The sequence below is a fragment of the Furipterus horrens genome, unplaced genomic scaffold (genome assembly GCF_987537825.1).
Source record: "Furipterus horrens unplaced genomic scaffold, mFurHor1.1.pri manual_scaffold_17, whole genome shotgun sequence".
Taxonomy (NCBI): domain Eukaryota; kingdom Metazoa; phylum Chordata; class Mammalia; order Chiroptera; family Furipteridae; genus Furipterus; species Furipterus horrens.
Genome location: NW_028327187.1, coordinates 83,923,236 through 83,938,617, shown reverse-complemented (window position 1 = coordinate 83,938,617; position 15,382 = coordinate 83,923,236).

Sequence of the window (15,382 nt, the reverse complement as noted above, 5' to 3'; positions counted from 1 at the left end):
CCTCCACCATCTGGGTCCTCCCTAGAAAATCTTTTTAAAAAAATTTTAAGTAAGTAAATAAATAAAAGCCATGTACCAGGGGAACTTACTGGGAATGATAATAATGTTCTACACACTAAACCACATGGACTTAACTGATATATATAGAACTTGGATTCGGAAGATGGCAGAGGATTGAGTGGAGGCTGCACTCTCAGGCTCCCGAGACCCATCTGTAGTTAGGACTAATTGCAGACAGAACACCTCAGTGAGCAGCTGGACACTGGCAGGAGTCGAGCCTTGGCACTGCTGGATTAGGGAAAAACCATCTGGGAACAACCTGTTTAGTGAAGATAGTGAAAGAAGAAAAAGGGACAAAATGGGATTCCTGACTGGGGTGGCTGCCCGAGCTGAGGCTGAAAGGACACAAAGGCTTTTTGGCGACCACAGGCTTCCCCAGAGGGAAATCAGGAGGAAAGCAGATCTCTGCTGGCTGGCAGAGACCGTACTCGACCAGGTGGCATAGGCGCTGAAAGATGGGAGAGAGCATGCTGCTGAGCAAGTGAAATCATAATTTTTTTCTTTATATTTTTCTCTTGCGAACTACGGAGAGGGGGGGAAAGTTTGGGGGTGAAAGTATATTCTTGAGGAACGCAGGCGCAGAGGTGCGCGCGCTCACTCCCCAACCCTCCCCTTGGGTCGCGGGCACGCATAGGGAAGTGCCCTCATTCACTGGCCCAGGTGCGCAGGGCCGAGAGTCCACGGGCCCCTCGGACACACCCCAACAGACATAAGATCAGTGCCCAAACGGGCGCAGGGAGGGACCTCTGGATACACAGAAGACTGTGCGCAGTTGCCCCTGGCCAGCTCCAGTGGGAGCCAGGCCCGAGTGCCAGGCCAGAACGCAGAGCATTCTCTGGGGCTCCGCGTACCCGCCCATGCGGGTGCAGGAACGGTGGGCGGCTGTGGCGCCAGAACAGCAGGCAGCAGCGACTCACAGACACTTACCGGGAGCGCTGCGCTGAGTCTAGATCCCCGGCTGCCTTGGACGAGCAGGGGTGCACAAGTGCCAAAATAATTCGTGGACATCAATAGGCACCAACCGCTCACTTCCACTATAAACGAGTGTCTGGGGCCCAGCACCGGCAGGCGAGAGACCATCTCCTGGTACACAGTGTGGCAGGCCTGAGGATAACTCCCTGGCCACCTTGGGAAACTCCCGGAGAGCTACGCGACAGGCCTGAGGCAGGCTCTTGGGCCACCTTACCCGCTCACAGGCATGCCTGCAAAAACACCTTGGCTAGCTCCAACAGACACCAAATGAACGCACAGTGCGGGGGCCCACTGCTGCAAGGAACAGGAACCTCTGACCCATCTCATTAGACCAGTTGTGGATACAGAAAAACAAGACAACACACAAAGGCTGAACTGAAATCTCCACAAAAGAACTCAAGATAAAGTGGATAGAGTGACTCTCAATCAACTAGCCAGAAGGAAGATCCTAACAAAAAGCATCTGAAATATAACCAGACAGCATAAACAAACCATATAAAAGAAACCCCAAGAACATCAGGCTCAGGAGATCAAAGAGACTGCATCACTGAAACCCCCAGATCTACCATAAAGAATCTCATACCACAAAGGTGGGAAGGCAAAGCAGACAAATCCACATAACAAAAACAAATAAGAAGAATCCGACATGGTAAGACGCAGAAACAACCTCTCAATGAAAAGAAAAGAGGAATCCCCAGAAAGAGAGGTAGATGGAATAGACATAGCCCAAATGTCAGACATGGAATTCAAAACTATGATGGTGAAGAAGCTCAATATGCTCGAAAACCTCAAAAACAACTATGACAACCTCCAAGGAAGTTACCAACAGCTCCAAGAAAATTACAGGGAACTTACAGAGAACTACACCAGCATAAAAAAAGACATAGAAACTATCAACAAGAACCAGGAATAAATGAAGAATGCAATCTCTGAACTGAAAAACACAGTAGAATCAGTCAAAAGCAGACTAAATGAAGCAGAGGATCATATTAGTGAGTTAGAGGATAACGTAGGAAATAACTCTCATACAATACAGCAAAATGTAAAAAGATTGAAAAAATATGAACAAGATGTAAGGGAATTACAGGATAGCATTAAAAGGAATAATATCAGGATCATCGGAATCAGAGAGGGAGAAGAAAAGGAGCATGGAATTGAAAAACTGATAGGAGAAATAGTGACAGAAAATTTTCCGAACCTGATGAGAGAAAAAGTTATGCAAGTCCAAGAAGCACTGAGAGTTCCAAATAAAGAGGAACCCCCCAAAACCCACCCAAGGCACATCATAGTTAAAATGGCAACATTCCAAGACAAAGAGAAAATCCTAAAAGCAGCAAGAGAAAAACAGCAAATAACTTACAAGGGAGCTCCAATAAGGCTATCGACCGATTTCTCAACAGAAACATTACAAGCCAGAAGGGAATGGTCAAAAATATTTCAAACAATGAAAAACAAAAGCCTACAACCAAGAATACTCTACCCAGCAAGGCTCTCATTCAAAATAGAAGGTGAAACAAGGAGTTTCTCAGACAAAGGAAGACTAAAAGAATACATCTCCACCAAACCAGCATTGCAAGAGATGCTAAAGGGAATATTCTAAGAAAAAGGAAGAGAAAAAACAAAAAAAAAGAGTAGAGGAACAGAGATACAAAAGGGAAATGAATAAATACATGTCAATAATAACCTTAAATGTAAATGGATTAAATGCTCCCATTAAAAGACATAGGGTAACGGATGGATATGACAAAAGGACCCACATATTTGCTGTCTACAAGAAACACACCTCAAAACAAAAGATTTACTTAGACTGAAAGTAAAGGGATATAAAAAAATATTCCAAGCAAATGGACATGGAAAAAAGCTGGGGTAGCAGTCCTCATATCAGACAAAACGGATTTCAAAGCAAGGGCAATAAAAAGAGACAAAGAAGGACATTTCATAATACTTAAAGGAACGATTCATCACGAAGATATAACACTGATAAACATATATGCACCCAACATAGGAGCACCCAAGTACATAAAGCAAATACTAGAAGACCACAAGAAGGATATTAACAACAACACACTCATAGTAGGGGACTTCAACACTCCATTATCAACAATAGATAGATCACCCAAGCAAAGAAACACCAAAGATATACAGACATTGAACAACACACTAAACCACATGGACTTAACTGATATATATAGAACTTTTCACCCCAAAGAAGCAAAATATACACTCTTTTTAAAGGCACATGGGACACTTTCAAAGATGGACCACATGATAGGACAAAAAACAAGCCTCAAGAAATTCAAGAAAATTGAAATCATATCAAGCATCTTTTCAGACCACAATGCCTTGAAACTAAAAATCAACCTCAGGGAAAAAAATCAAAGACACACAAACTCATGGAGAATGAATAACACGCTCTTAAATAACGAATGGGTTAACAATGACATCAAAGAAGAAATCAATAAATTTCTAGAAACTAATGATAATGAGAACACAACAGCCCAAAACCTGTGGCACCCAGCAAAAGCAGTCCTGAGAGGGAAGTTCATAGCAATACAGGCATATCTGAAAAGACTAGAAGAATCTCAAATAAAAAATCTAACCCTAAAGCTACAAGAACTAGAACAACAACAAACAAAGCCTAGGGCAAAAAGAAGAAAGGAAATCATCAAGATCAAAGCAGAATTAAACGACATAGAAACTAAACGAACAATCAAAAAAATCAACAAAACTAGGAGCTGGTTCTTTGAAAAAATAAACAAAATCGACAAGCCTCTAGCCAGGCTCATCAAGAAAAAAAAGAGAGAAAACCCAAATAAACAAAATCAGAAATGAAAGAGGAGAAATCATGACTGATACCTCAGAAATACAAACAATTGTAAGAAATTACTACAAACAACTATATGGCAAGAAATTTGACAACCTAGTAGAAATGGACAGATTTCTAGAAACATATAACCTTCCAAAACTGAATCAAGAAGAAGTAGAAAGTCTCAACAGACCAATAACAAAGAAGGAAATTGAAACAGTAATCAAAAATCTCCCTGCACACAAAAGCCCTGGACCGGATGGCTTCACAGGCGAATTTTACAAAACATTTAGGGAGGAACTAACTCCTACTCTCCTCAAACTATTCCAAAAAATCCAAGAAGAGGGAAAAATCCCAAACTCTTTCTATGAAGCCAGTATTACCCTAATCCCAAAACCAGGTCAAGACACAACAAAGAAAGAAAACTACAGGCCAATATCACTGATGAACATAGATGCTAAAATCCTCAATAAAATTTTGGCAAACAGGATCCAGCAATACATCAAAAAGATCATACACCACGATCAAGTGGGATTCATCCCGGGGATGCAAGGATGGTTTAATATTCGCAAATCAATAAATATAATACATCACCTAAACAAAATGAAAGACAAAAATCACATGATCATATCAATAGGTGCAGAAAAAGCATTTGATAAAGTACAACACCCATTTATGATGAAAACACTCAGCAAAATGGGAATAGAGGGAGCACACCTTAACAGAATTAAGGCTATATATGAGAAGCCTGAAGCCAACATCATACTCAATGGACAAAAACTGAAAGCATTCCCCCTGAAATCAGGAACTAAACAAGGTTGTCCACTCTCCCCACTTCTATTCAACGTAGTGTTGGAAGTCCTAGCCACAGCAATCAGACAAGACAAAGAAATAAAAGGCATCCAAATTGTGAAAGAAGAAGTAAAACTATCACTATTTGCAGAAGACATGATAGTATACCTAGAAAACTCTATAAACTCCACTAAAAGACTAATCAATATAATAAGTGAAAATGGCAAAATAGCAGGGTACAAAATAAATATACAGAAATCTAAGGCATTTCTGTACACCAAAAATAAAATATCAGAGACAGGGGCAAAAAAGAAAATACCATTTACTATAGCAACAAGAAAAATAAAGTACCTAGGAATAAACTTAACCAAAGAGATAAAAGACCTGTACACTGAAAATTATGCAACATTGAAGAAAGAAATTAAGGAAGATACAAATAAATGGAAGCAAATGCCATGTTCTTGGATGGGAAGAATCAACATCATCAAAATGGCCATACTACCCAAAGCAATTTACAGATTCAATGCAATCCCTATTAAAATTCCAATGACATAATTCACTGACCTAGAACAAATCCTCCAAAATTCATATAGAACCAAAAAAGACCCCGTATAGCAAAAGCAATCTTGAAACAGAAGAACACAGCAGGAGGAATCATGATACCAGACATCAAACAATACTACAAAGCCACTGTGATGAAAACAGTCTGGTACTGGCATAAGAACAGACATATAGATCAGTGGAACACAATTGAAAGCCCAGAAATAAACCCAGGTCTCTATGGTCAACTAATCTTTGATAAAGGAGGAAGGAACATAAAATGGAGCGAGAAGAGCCTCTTTAACAAATGGTGCTGGGAGAACTGGACAGGGACGTGCAAAAAAATGAAACTAGACCACCAACTTACCACACACGAGAATAAACTCAAGATGGATTAAAGACTTAAATGTAAGCCATGATACCATAAAAGTCTTAGAGGAAAACATAGGCAGGAAAATTTCAGATATCCCACATAACAATTTCTTCATGGATACATCTCCTAAGGCAAGAGAAATAAAGGAAAAAATAAACAAATGGGACTACATCAAACTAAAAAGTTTCTGCTCATCAAAAGAAAACATCAGCAAGATGAAAAGGAAACCAACCATATGGGAAAACATATTTGCCAATGATATCACAGACAGGGGACTGATCTCCAAAATATACAAAGCGCTTATACGACTCAACATCAAGAAAACAAACAACCCAGTTAAAAAATGAGCAAAGGACCTGAACAAACACTTCTCTGAAGAGGACATACAGGAGGTCCATAGGCACATGAAAAAACGCTCAACATCACTAGCCATCAGAGAGATGCAAGTAAAAACCACAATGAGATACCACTTTACACCTGTCAGAATGGCCATCATCAACAAATCAACAAACAACAAATGCTGGCAAGGATGTGGAGAAACGGGAACCCTACTGCACTGTTGGTGGGAATGCAGACTGGTGCAGCCACTATGGAAAACAGTATGGAATTACCTCAAAGAACTAAAAATGGAACTGCCTTTTGAACCAGCGATTCCACTGCTAGGATTATACTCGAAAAATCCTAAAACCCTAATTCAAAAAAACCTATGCACCCCTATGTTCATAGCAGCCCTGTTTACAATAGCTAAGTGCTGGAAACAGCCTAAGTGCCCATCTGTAGATGAGTGGATCAAAAAACTGTGGTACATCTACACAATGGAATACTATGTAGCAGAAAGAAAGAAGGAACTCCTGCCATTTGCGACAACATGGATGGAACTAGAGAGAATTATGCTTAGTGCGGCAGGTCCAGGAAGTGCAGATCATTCTAAGAAGCACCAACAAACAATAGGAGTCACAAAAATGGGGAGACAGAGAAACAACCCCCCATCGAAAGGAAAGGCAGAGTCCCCAGAAAGAGTGCTAAATGAAATAGAGGGGAGCAAACTATCAGATATGGAATTGAAAGCATGGATTATGGAGAAGCTCAATGAGCTCAGCGGAAACTACAAAGAACTCCAGAAAAACTACAGTGAACTCCAGAAGAACTATAAGGAACTTACTGAGAATTATACCAGCATCAAAAAGGACATGGAAGCTATCAATAAGAGCCATGAGGAAATGAAGAATACGATCTCTGAATTGAAGAACACAGTAGAAGGAATTAAAAACAGGCTAGAGGAAGCAGAAGATCGGATCAGCGAGCTGGAGGACAATGTAGACAAAAACTCACAGACAGTGCAACGAAACGAAATAAGACTGAACAAGACTGAAGAGGCTCTAAGACAGCTGCAGGACAACATGAAACGTAATAATATCCGTATCATAGGAATTCCAGAAGGAGAAGAAGAAGAGCAAGGAATAGAAAACCTCTTTGAAAAACTAATGACAGAGAACTTCCCTAACATGAAGAGAGAAAGAATCATGCAAGTCCAGGAAGCACAGAAGGTCCCAATGAAGATGAACCCCAACAGGCCCACCTCAAGACACATCATAATTAAAATGCCAACATTCAAAGACAAAGAGAGAATCCTAAAAGCAGCAAGAGAGAAACAACTAATAAGATACAAGGGAGCTCCAATAAGGCTATCATCAGATTTCTCAGCAGAAACACTACAAGCCAGAAGGGAATGGCAAAATATATTCCAAGTAATGAAAAAGAAAGGCCTACAACCAAGAATACTCTACCCAGCAAGGCTCTCATTCAAAATGGAAGGTGAAATAAGGAGTTTCCAAGACAAAAGAAGGCTAAAAGAATACATCTCCACCAAACCAGCATTGCAAGAGATGCTAAAGGGTCTGCTTTAAGAAGATGAAGAAACAGAGAGAGACAGAGAGGAACATGAGTACAAAGGGGGAAAATGACAATGAATAAGTACTGAAAGAAAGAAGGAACTTCTACCATTTGCAACAACATGATTGGAACTAGAGAGAATTATGCTTAGCGAAATAAGCCAGGCAACAAAAGAAAATTACCTTATGCTATCACCTGTTACAGGAAACTAATGAACAACACAAACAAATGAGCAAAATTGAACCAGAGGTATGTAAACAAGGAATAAACTAACAGTAACAAAGGGGGAGATGGGAGGGAGAGAAGTGGTAAGAAGGGGAAGGGTCTAGTCAAAGAACATGTATAAATGACCCATGGACATGGACAACTGGGTGGAGACTGAATGTGGAAGAAGAGGGGGCAGGGGGCAGGGAAACAAGAGGGGGAAAAAAGTGAGACAACTGTAATGGAAAAACAAACAAACAGAAAAATTTTTAGTGGGGGGAAAAAGAAAAATATAGAGAATAGAAATGCAAGTTCAGTGAATATTAGAAGGACAAGGATTTTCCTTCACACTGTATATATTTTCTCCCTATCTGATCCCTCCAGAATTTGGCATTCTAAAGAAGTAAGTAATGACCTAAGTTTCTTTGCATAAAACTAATAAGACCAGTTGTTAATAACGATTTTTTTGACTAAGACTTTGAATGGAATGTCATGCCTAAAGGAGACATGCTTGGGCTTTGATTGCTACCAAAAAGCCCTGAACAACTGGGACTGACTTTCAAAGGTAATAAAAGTCCACGAGATAAAATGCCTGGTACCTTGGATGGATGAGTGGTCCATAGCAATCTTTCCAGGGAAGGAATGAAGGTTGTTTTCCTGAAAGATGGCTAGATGGGACCTTAAGGCACAATGGAAAACCAGGAAGACCTGGAAAAGACAGGTGTTTACAGGCAAGGCTGAATGCCAGATATGTGGCTCAGCTTCTGTGCCCTGAAGGGCAGACTGAAGGTCACCCTAAATGTTCCTTGCGTAAGTTCCAGCAAAGCAGAACTAAAGATCATAAGTGATTATTTGCTGCTCTTGTTGTGTTTATGCAAATGAACAGGATAAATTAAAAATGAACTTAATATAGTCCCTTTAATGACAAGGAGGGTAATCTTAGGGAGAAAAATCACGATTCAAGGAAGTTCACAATACCCAGTGGTAGACTATAAAGTAGAGCAGCTAACCGTCTTTAAAGTTTCTTTTCATTTAAAATTTGTTTTCATTTGAAAGTTAAACTATGTCTGTGGCATTATCAAAGATGTTTAATTTACAGGCAAGAAGAATGTCAAATGCCTTGCAACTGGATGTCTTTCCGATAAGACAGTCCTACAGATTTAGAGACTTGTATGTGGGTTATGTTACATAAATTAATATGTGTTTTCTGTTTTCAAAGGGCATAAGCCTACGATCTCATTACCTGAGTGACTGTCTGTACGTATAGGCCTCACTTAATCCTGTCTGCATTGCTGTGTCCTGAGACTCAATGGTTTGGCTGAACTAAGTGGCTGGGTTGGTGAAGAACGGGGTGGTCTGTGGGCTTCACTTTAAAACTGGTTTCTCTTTTCTATCTTAATGGCTTGGACAGAAAGAGCCCAGAGGCCTGAGAGGGGGGAAACCTAAAATATTTCCCTCAGTCCAAACTAAGTATAATGGGCAAAAGGGTTTTGGACAGGTGAGATGTACCTGGCATACCTTCCTCCAAAGAAGCCCTTCTTTTCCCTAATGTGGGACATTGAAAAATTAATACCTGTCTTTTGTCATCTAGTGGTTACGGATTGAATGACGTCCTTTAACCCTGTTGCCCCCAGAATACAACAAGGATGCCAGCCTGTTAAACCAAGCATGCCGTTGTCCAGAGACAGCCAACCAACCTGGAGTCTGCACGATCCTTCCCCTTGTGGGAAGGCCACCCTCCCCTCCACACCCCCACTCTTATTAGGGATTTCTTGACCCAAGGGTAGGTAGGACGACGACCATGTCCAGCTTGAAGCAGCTAGAGGAGCTCGAGACCTTCGTCCATTTTCCTTTATAAGATTATAAAGGGTCTTAAGTCTGAGAGGGAGGGATTGTTATTTTTTATTGTTAAAATATTTAACTAATTAATTAATTATTTTTAAAAAAAGAAGAAGAATATATGAAAGGGTGAGGCAGGAGAGCTTGTATGTATGACCCATGGGCATGGACTTGGGGAGGGGATTGTTGGGGAAGGGGGGTGCTGGGCGGAGGGGAGCAAAGGGGAAAAAATTGGAACTATTGTAACAATATAATCAATAAAATATACTTTAAAAATAAAAGAATTATGCTTAGTGAAATAAGCCAGGCAAAGAAAGCAAACTACCATATGATATCACCCAATACAGGAAACTAAAGAGCAACACAAACAAATGAGCTAAATAGGACAAAGACTAGAATAGTAGTCAGTAGGGGGGAGGGGGGAGGGAGAGAAGGGGGATAAGTAAGGGAAGAGTCTAGTCAAGGAACGTATATGAATGACTCATGGACATGGACAACGGGGAGGGATATGATTGTGGGAGAAGGGATGGGCTGGGAGGGGGGAGCAATGGGGGAAAATGGGACAACTGTAATTGAAAAACCAAAAAATAAAATTTAAAAAATAATAAATAAATAAATAATAAACAAATTGAAAAAAATATGTTCTGTATCTTGTACAGAGTTTGGGGTTCACAAGTGTATGCTTTTGTGAAAACTCATGGAATGATACACAAGATCTGTGCATTTTATCTATGTAAATGTTACCTCAAAGGAAAAAATTAACCATAAATAATATTAACTTCTAGTTAACTTTATGTATACTTATTTATTTATGAGGAAATGTCACTTATGTGTGCAAGTTATGGTGAAATGCATCAAAAATAAGATTGATTGATGAATGGATAAAAAGACAGACATAGGTAATATGATAAATCAAGTCCAGTAAAATATTAATTATAGAATCTAGGTGAAGAGTGTATAGATGTTCACTTAAATTTTTTCAAATTTTCTGGGTTTGAAAATTTTTCGTAATAAAATATTGGGGAGAAAAAAAAAACCTATGCCCCATTGTAACAGATTGGATTATTGTCCCTACTCTTTACTGCCTCCCCTTATTAAAATTATATCTCCATACTCTTTACTATGTGACTTTTCAGGGACCCCCAGTAAAGTAAGTAAGGCAGATTTCCTTGCTCCATGAGCTTCAGCCTTGCTCATGTGACTTGCTTTGGTCAATGGGACAATAGTGAGCATGTCATGAGCAGAGGCTCTAAAGGTGCTTGCTTGGTTTAGCTTGACATCTTGTATCTCTGCCATCACCATGTAAAAAACATGAATCATATAGCTGCTGTTATCAGAATTAAAGAGCATGTCTGAACTTGACCTACAGCCTGAGGCAGAACTTCCCAAACAAACTGAGTTTTGTGAGTGAGAAATATATACTTGTGTAAGCCATTGAACTTTGGGATTGTTTGTTATACGGCATTATCACAGCAGAAACCTAATTGCCCATTATATTAATTCTGCCACAGAGGTTAAATATTTTGATTGGGGAAATGGTTGTCCTTATAAAAATTCAGTGTCTGAGAGACCTGTGGCTGTACTAATATGGTGACAGGCTGTTGTGGAGGAGGATAAAGGGTGATTTTGAAGGGTTCTGGCCAGGAGTGAGGCTGGGTCATGTGCTTCTAACTGAGACAATGGGCACACCTGGAAGAGGAGGGCAAACCAGCATGAATTCCCTCAGAATATGATATCTTGTCTCTTTGGTTAAACTTTTGATACAAACTTATACTTTCAGTGAAGCAAGGGTAACCACTCTGAAACTGTGGATGATGGAGCTAGTTTGAGCTGTAGGAGACCTTCGGGAAGATCTGTATTTACCTAATTTTACAGATAAGAAAACTGAGAGATAAAAGTAATTTACCAATGCTTGCACAGGTAATTGGTGGCAAAGTCAGAATCAGAACCCAGGTATCACTGTGATTCAGGACCCAGGCTGTCGAGGAAAAGCACTCAGTTAAACGATAGAAACCACTCAAGAAAAACACAGGTTCTTGCTGAAAACTCAATTACTGTTTCTTTGCTCTCCACTTCAGCCTGATTTGATATTTTGATCTTTTTGGAGCATGTCAAAAGCTTATTACTTATCACACACACTCACAAAGGCAGTGAGGACTGGATTCTGAGTGGTGTGAGATAGTCAGAAAGACACAGCTGACCAGTTTGAGTTTTGAATCCTCTTATACTCTTGCTACTCAAAGTGTGGTTCAAGGACCAGCAACATTGTTGTCTGGGCTCTATCCAAGAACTGAATCCAAATGTGCATTTTAATAGGAACTCCTGGAGATTCAAATGCACTTTAAAGTTTGAAAAACACTGCTCTGTAACAGTCCGCAGTGGTTTTAAAACATGCCCACAAATTGTTTGGCTGCCTTGGCTGGTGTAGCTCAGAGGATTGAATGCTGACCTGTGAACCAAGGGGTTGCCGGGTCTATTCCCAGTCAGGGCACATGCCTGGGTTGAAGGCTAGGTCCCCAGTGGGGGTGCGAGAGAGGCAACCACAGGTTGATCTTTCTCTCCCTCTCTTTCTCCCTCTCTTCCCCTCTCCCTAAAAATAAATAATTAAAATATTTAAAAAATTATTTGGCTTACTTCCCATTCAGACTTAGGGCATGTTATGGTCTGAATACGTGTGTCCCTCCAAAGTTCATATGTTGAAATCCTAATCCCCCAAAACAATGGTATTAAGAGGTAGGGCCTTTGGGAGGTGCTTAAATCATGAGGGTGGAGCCCTCATGAATGGGATTATTGCCCTTATAAAAGAGATTCCAGAGAGCTCCCTTCCCCCTTTCACCCCTTTCACCATGTGATGACACAACCAGAAGGCACTGGTTATGAACAAAGGAGCGGGCCCTTAGCAGAATGTGACTATGCTGGTGCCTTGATCTTGGATTTCCTAGCCTTCAGAACTGTGAGAAATAAAGTTCTGTTTTTATAAGCTACCCAATCTGTGATATTTTTTATAGCACCCTGAATGGACTGGACTAGGTGAGTTAATGACTGCTCTGACCAATAGAGTATGGTACAAGTGATGCTGTACGATTTCCAAGGGTGGGTAATATTCTACCTTCTAGAATATTCTCTATTAGAGCCCCAAACTACCACATAAGAAGTCCAACTATCTTCAGGCCCCAATGTTGAAGAAGCCATGTGTAGATATCTAGTCAATAGTTCCAATTGAACCCAGCCTCTGAAGAACATTTCTGTTGAGGTGGCTGGCATATGGGTGGGTCCATCTTGGAACCTTTAGACCAGCCCATCTGCTCACTGAAGAGCATGGAGTGATTGCTGTCAAAACCACGTGGAAGAGAAAAATAATCTCAGTAAACCATAAGAAAATGGTGCTTGTTTAAAGGTACAAAGTCTTGGGGTACTTTGTTATGCAGCAATAGGTAATCACAACACAGTCTTCAACCTTACCTCCACTCTACCCAACCCACCCTTGAAAATTGATTCACTGGTCATGGGTGCAGCCAGCACTGGGAATTTTAAAACCTCCTCAGGTAATTCCATTCCTCAACCAAGGTTGAGAATCCCTACTCTTTAAGATATTATCTGTATGATCTTAGACATAAGATCACAATCTTTCTGAGCTTAAATCTCTTGGATTTCATAAAGTGAAAATGGACATAATTACCTTTACGCTAGAATCACCTGGGTAGCTTCCAGCTGTCTTCCTGCCCCATTGCCAAGCAGACACTTAATGAGCTATTTTTCTGTAAAGCACGTGTTTAGTTTTTTAGTAATCCATGAAGGTCTAATAAGTGTTGGTGTTCAGACATTTTAAACTGCCTGACCCAAACCCTATTTTATTTTTGCATACCTCTACTATAGAGGCTGTAAAAATGAACGACTCCATTTTCCAATCTACATTACAGCTAAGAGTAGCAATATGATATATACAGATGATTTCTAGTGTCTCTTCCTCCTCTACCTCCCTTTTCCTGCTGGAATACAGATATGATGGTTGGAGGTGTGGCAGTCATTTGTGGCTAAAAGGCAATGAGCATGAGGATGGAAGTCTGCATGCTAAGGATACCAGGATAAAAAATATGGAAAGAAATGCATCTTGATAATATAACCATATGGCTTTATCAGCCCTGGGCTTGCTACTAGTTATATGATATAGTAGCGAAAGGTGTGTATTTAAATTTAAATTTTAATTAAAAGTAGATAAAATTACAATTTCAGTCCCTCAATCACACTAGCCAAATTTCAAGTCCTCAATAGCTACATAGAGCTAGTGGTTAATGTATTGAAAAGCCATAACTTTAGAACATTTCTCTCATCAAGAAAGCTCTATGTAACAGCACTGGTCTAAAGAATTCCTAGCTGATACAGCATATTTTGAAAGGAGCTCAGGAAAAAAAAAAAAAAAAAGAGTGGTTTTAAAATCAAGTTTCAAAGGCAAAATCATATGCATTTTCCTATAAGAGCTGAATTTGTTTCTGAATTAAATGGAAACTTAAGAGCTTTATTCTTTGCCCCCCCCCCTTTTTTTTTGCCAGAATTAGCAATGAGAATAAAACCAAGCTGAATTCTTTGAACCAATCATGTTCCATGAACTCTCAAAGCCAGGAAAGAAAATTGTGTCTGTAATTTTTTAAAGCATTAGCCAGGCCTGGAAAAAGAGGGAAGTGCTGCAAGGATGCAATTGAAAAGGAGAAAATAATGAGCCAGAACAAAACAGAGATGGTCTCTATTCTACTTTCTAATAGCTATCATTGAATCACATATATAATGGGCTCTCAGACCCACCTGATTTCAGGTGAAAATAGGTAGAGGATTTTTATAGCTTACATGCCTCAGGGAGGTTTCTGTACAACAGGCATAGGCTAAAACAACTGCTGTAGCTTTGCACTTTTATGAGTGTCCTCTGAACATTTTTTCTTACTATAATATTATAAAAATAAATAAGCAAAATAAAACAGGAAATCTCATATCCAAGTTATTATTTGTTTGAATCTTTTCATCTTTCGGTTTTATATAAAATTGATGGAGATAAATTTCTTCTGCCATCTGTGCATTGAAATCAGTGTATATTGTCTGGGTGGCATGAAGCCATGTTTACAATCATATGCAGGCACACAGGTTCACATACAACGTCACTTCTTCATGTGCAGCCTTCTAGCTGGTTATGTGTGGGTGACTGTAAAATCAGCCCTGGAAAAAGTGTGTCCCTGCTCAAGTTTCCTCCTTCCCCATATTCAGCCACACGGATCATAGAACTGCTATCAAAGTACTTCTCTCAACTTTTCATTTTATCCAATAATGAAATATCTGAGATCAATCATATATCGGCACAAAAATTTATTTTTTTTCCTAGCTTTTTTTCTTTTCCATTTGCATGAAATAGCTTTTCCAACCCTTTGCTTTTAGTCTGTGTGTATCTTTTGATCTGAGATGGGTCTCTTGGAGGCAGCATATATATGGGTCTTGTTTTTTTTAATCATTCAGTTACCCTCTGTCTTTTCATTGGAGCAATAATCACATTTAAGGTGATTATTGACAGATATGTATGTAGTGCCATTTTATTGTTGGATTTTCTTTCTTTCTTTCTTTCTTTTTTTCTTTCTTTCTTTCTTTCTTTCTTTCTTCCTTCTTAAAGCAAGCCCTTTAACATTTGTTGCAATACTGGTTTGGTGTTAACAATTCCTTAAACTTTTTCTTGTCTTGGAAGCTTCTTATTTCTTCTAAGATTTTAAATGATAGCCTTGATGGGTAAAGTAGCCTTGGTTGGTTATAGGCCCTTGCTTTTCATCACCTTGAATATTTCACACCACTCCATTCTGGCCTGAAATGTTTCTGTTAAGTAAACAGATGCCAGTCTAATTGGTGCTCCCTTATAGATAACTCCCTGC